The sequence below is a fragment of the Manis pentadactyla genome, chromosome 15 (assembly GCF_030020395.1).
Source record: "Manis pentadactyla isolate mManPen7 chromosome 15, mManPen7.hap1, whole genome shotgun sequence".
Lineage (NCBI taxonomy): Eukaryota > Metazoa > Chordata > Mammalia > Pholidota > Manidae > Manis > Manis pentadactyla.
The window spans coordinates 64,416,040-64,421,638 of record NC_080033.1 but is presented as its reverse complement, the minus strand read 5'-3'; positions in this window follow the sequence as shown (position 1 = coordinate 64,421,638).

Here is a 5,599-nt window from a genome sequence, read left to right as displayed (position 1 = left end):
CCTTTTTTACAAAAGGAAAGTAGAACAAAATCTAGACAAAACCGAAAATGCAGGAGAAAGAGCATGACCATAAATTGCCATTATTTAGAGTGAAGGACAGTAGGGATCATTTTAAAATAAGAAGTTTTAGAACTGCTTTTAAAGATAGCTGGTAGAAGAAAGAAACAGAATCTTCAGTGTTCTTCCTTATCACAATGTAAACTGAAATTTATAAAAGGATTATAGGGTATGATGCTTAACAAAGTCATGTAAAGTAGTTGAAGTATGAATAGTTCCTTGGCACCAAAGAGACTTTGCCAGCTGCCATCCATCTGCAGGGTATATATTATCACAAAGTCTGTTTATAAAAATAAGAGAGGGTGGGAGGCCCACAGTGGGCATAACTCACAACAAAACAAATCAGTGGGATTAGATAAGGGAGGGGAATGATTCCCAGGTACTCATAGGCCAGAGAGTAGCAGGAGAAAGAACTGGAACAAGTTTCTACAAAGCAATAAGAGGGCAGGAGAATCTTTTTTAAAAAAAGAAATGAGTAGGATGCTCTAGAAACCTGTAAGTCAATAACCCTGTCACCGGTTGTAGGATTATCCAGGACATGCGGCGCCAGTGCTGACAAGCAAGTTGAAAGGGTACACAGAGTCGTAATTGAGCAGGAAATTGCCACTGTGGCTTAGGAGAACCAAGTTTTGCTTATGTGTTTGCCTACATCCTCCTAAGCTTCTGTAAACGGTGGCTGGCAAAATGTCCTGGGATTCTGAGGATGCCCACCTTGAGATAAGGAGGATGAAGAGTCAGGAAATGGGCAAAGTGACTTCTATAGAGCCATGGAAGAGATAGGGGGAGAAAAGTATCCAAAACCCCTGTTCCCCTTAATGCAAAGTCTGCCAAATTAAGTTGCCTTTCTTTTTTTTAAATTTCAGCCAGAGAGATCAGACACTTGAAAATTAGAGAAATACTCATTTGCAATAGATACCAGAAAACTCTCATATGCTGGGAGAATAATAAATGTAGAGAACCACTTATGAAGCAAGACTTCGTTCCTGAGGCCAGCACACAGAGGTTTTTAACAGAAATCTATTGCTTGATTTACCAGGAGCGGGACAGCCCTGAAGAAGTGGTAACACTGAGCGATGACATTACACCCGGCTCTTTCTCTGAAAGGTCTTCAGAGCTGCTTAATCTCATGCAATCTTCCATCATCCCTGAATTTAAACTCACAAAGTGAGAGCCAACCCCATACTCTCTTCAGAATCCACTGGGTCTGCGGGCAGGCAGATAACGTGTTTAATCCACCTTACCGGAAATGATATTCTCAGAAGCAGGGGGTGTAGAAAAGTTCCTTTAAGAGGACAACTTCTCCAAAGTATTTGTGGAATGGGAAGCCACTGGGGTAGAGATACATGGTTCAAATGCATGTTTTCCTACAGTTGTATCTATGTGCTTGAAGGGGAGCTCTTGGCCTATTTAAAGGGTGCCTTTTGTTACTGCTTCCTATAGGAAAATCCAGTGGAAATCACTTCCAGTCTTGAGTTATGACCAAATGCATACCTTGCAGAAGGCCTGCCTAGAGGGGCATGCCTGGAACAGGTGGGTAGACATTTTGCCATGCCATGATTACCTTGCTGAGTCAGAAAAAAACAAAAGAAAAGAAACATTCTTCTGCACACAGACAAAGCTGAAGGCATTTCAGTTTTTTCTACACTACCGCTGCCAGTGTCTTTCAGTCACTCGCCATCTGAACCCTGAGTGGACAGAGTCCAGACACCTGTTGTCATTAATAACACTAAGTTCTTCCTGGTGTCGGGCGCTATTGCAGGCACTGGGAAGGCATTTGCTCAGATCAGAGGGCTTCAGTGATCTACTTAAAGTGACTCAGTTGGTGGACAGCAGAGCCAGGACTGCAATTCAGGGGAGCAAGGTGCTAAATGGCGAGATGCCGTTCTTTCGCATTGCTCCGCGTGGCCCCCATTCCTGGACCCGGGCCCTCATGAGAGCATGTGTTCAGCCTTCCACTCTCCACCCAGGTGCCTCCTCCCAGGACACACAGCACGGGGTGCCACGCTGTGCCCTCCTGGGGTCTCTTTCTTTACATTCAGAATACACAGAGTGCTTATTTCTGTAGGTAGTGCGTTACACATTTGCTAGTGGCCAGCACCCAGTGGCGAGAGAGACTGGGACTTACCTGTGGTCGTTCTCCTCATATATTCCCAGGGCCTCAACACAGGACCTGGCAAAGGGAGGCAGCCCTCTGAATATTCTGAATGAAAGCGAATCTCCCGGAGGCTAAGTCTCCAATCAGCTGACCGACTTGGCTTCTTGCCGCTCCTGCTACATGATAAGTACGGGCGCCATTATTTCAAAAAACAAAATCAGTGAAAGAGACAGGAGATTTGAAGGGGGATGGATGTCCAGAACTCTCCAAGAGGAGCCAGTCAGTCCCTCCTTGACTCCAAGTGGAGCCACAGACCAGTAACTAACGGCATTCCAATCTCACGACCTGCAATAGGCTCTTAAATCTTTTTTAATGGAAGCATAACATACATGTAGAAAAATACACATACAATACGTTTACTGCTCAAATTTTCCCAAACTAAATACATGCATGTAATAAGACACAGATCGAGAAACAGAGGACAGCACTTAAATGGGGTTCGTGCACGTGGTAAGCACTAATGCTTTGCTAACGACCAAGACGGCGGTGTGGGAGGGGAAGTGTGAGGAGCTCGGGGAGTAGGGGGGCAAACTCCACGGCCTCCAGCGTTGGCGCCGAACAAACAGGCGATGTGAGCAAAAGAACGAGAGAAGGAAAATGGCAACCTAGGGAATTCCATGTGTCCTATAGTATTTTAGTTAATACTCATTTAAACACACACACACACACACACACACACACACACACACGCATATACACACGCGGAAAACTGAGGCTCAGAGAGGCTGACGCACTTGTTCAAGGCTGCAGACACCAGGCCTGTGTGATGTGCAGTCTCCTCATTAGCCATCTGACTCACTGCCTCCCCTTAAACCCAGCTTCCCCTTTAACCCCCTTCCTTAAACACAGTGGCTATTTTCATAAGGATACTATTAATAATAGCTTCCTTAATAAAGCTGTTTAGTGCCTGCTTTGCAACAGGCACTCTCCCCACATTTGTTCATTATGCCCATCTTGTTCATGAGAAGACTGAGACTTGGAGAGGTGACATGATTTTGCCGGACTCTCACAGTACGTGGCGGTGGGGCTGGGATTCAAACCCAGGCAGCCTCTCAAGGCTGCACTGTTACCACCTCACTGCACAGCCTCTGCAAGCATCCGCTGCTACAAACAGAAGAGCTCGCTTTTCTTCTTTCTTTGCATTTTTCTTCAGATAGGATATGTGATAGAGCCTCGTAGGGCGCATGTCAAAGGCTGGGAGCAGGACTGGCGGAGATCTGAGCCGTGGGCACAGATGACTCCCTCCTCACCAGGCGGCCTTTGAAGAGTGGCATTCTGGGAAAGGACCATGAGGCTGCAGCCAGGGTCTCCACAGGACAAGAAGAAAGCAGGTCAAGGGGCTGGAAAGGAGTGACTGGGCAGCCTGGCAATCACTATTTCTCTAGAACCTGCCTCCTGACCTGTTTCTTGCAAGCCTCAATTTGGGTTAAGTGGGATGGCCACCACAGCCCTCCGAGTCATCCAAGGGTGAACCGGCTCCTCTGAGGCTGGTGTCACCTGTGGCTCACAGGACATACCTCAGACCACCCAGGCGCGGAAGCTCAGACGTGTGGTGGACACAGCCGTGAGCCTAATCAAAGCCTGCACCGACCGCCCCGTTGTGCGCCTGGTGCTTTGCAAAGATCACAGCGCAGCTCTAATCCAGGCTTCCTGACTCAAGTTCAACCAGGGTCCCCCCTGCCGCCCTGACCTGGTTATTCAGGAAGTTCAGCAGTGCATGTACAGGTTACGGGAGCAAGGACAAAGCCACGGGGGAAGAGCTCCCCTCTCTTCCTGTCTCATGACAGCAGTTGGGGTCATTATTCCTGGCTGCCTCATTAAAAAAAAAAAAAAAGCCCCAGGAATGTGGGAAATTATTATGTTCAGTTTTAGAGATGCCATTTATTTATTCATTTGATATTGAATGGATATTTACTGAGTTGCATCTATGTGCATTTGGGGGTAATGTTCTTAATTGTTTTACCTCAAAATTAATTTCCCCGAAGAATTAACCGTAACCGGGAGTCTATGGAACCCCGGCTGGTGGGACCCTTGGGATTTCTGAGGTTGGATTCAGGCTGAATCGGGCAGACAGTGCAGATTTAAGGGCACTGGCTGGATTGGTGGAGGTGGGGAGGGGGCCTAGGAAGAGAAGAGGAAGAAGCATTACATATTTAAAAGGTTAGTTTTTTTAAAGTATATAGAGAACATCTGATATAAAAAAATGAATACTGAATCATAAATTGGGCCATACCATGCCTGTTCTCACCATTGCCAGGATAGTAAGTCATTAAACCCTGACCTCAGCATTTCCAACCATAAAGTAGGAAGGTCAAGGACATGTCATTTAATGGGCTCGTGTGACTCTAAAATTGGAAAAGCTTGTGATTCTGAATTTATATATAGCTTATACATGAAGCTACATGGTTTCATATACAGAAATATTCATCCCTTTAATTCAGAAATGATTTAAAGAGGAAAACCGTCATTCCATAGATATGGACTACGGGCTTTGGATAAGGTGCCAGGTCTCTGAAATATTGAGCAAATTATTTGTATTTTTAAATTAGTGAAATGCATTAACACCGCATATATTAAGTTTCAAAAAGTTCATAAATATTGTTCTTTCTAATGTCACTTAAGTAACATTATTTTAAAATATCAATATTTTCTTTGAAAAGAAAGCTCATGATTCTTAGAATGAACAGACATGATGAGTATCTATACATTTAGTTAAAAAGAAATGGGGGTCATTGTCATCCCTCAAAACAGAAACCAGAGTCCTGGATGGGTATGGAAAGAGTCTTGAGGAAGCCTCTCACCGGCCTTCCAGAAGGCCTGTGGTTTAAGAGAAGTAAAGGGGTTTCTCCCTCCGTGCTTGATGCTGAAGCTACACAGTCAAAACACTTACACCTGGTCTTACATATGGACAGGTGAAGGCTAGATACTTTGATCACTGATTTGTGGTTGATGTAAGTAGTCCTCTGTAGGACTGGAACACAAACCAGTCCGGGAGACTTTGATGTGTGTCACTCAGCTTTCAAAACCTTCCAGCCCACATAACCAGACTCCTAAGATGGGGATGTAATGGCAAATGCCATGTTCTCCAACTGTGGTGGCCTCTCAATTATTTGGAATTGAGGGTCTGTAAGATAGAGATAAACATACACATACAAACTCAGTCCAAAGCAAAATGGCTGAGTTTTCCTTCCGCTGCCTTTTGGCTCTGCTAAGAGGCTATCTGAGGGGCAATTCCTATTGTTGTTTAGAAAAAAAAAATCGACGACCATGCAGCACTCATTCATCTAAATCAGGCTGGAGGATGTCTCGAAAGTAGGCCACCACTCCCCAAACACACACACACACACACACACACACACACACACACACACACACTCCATAATCTAT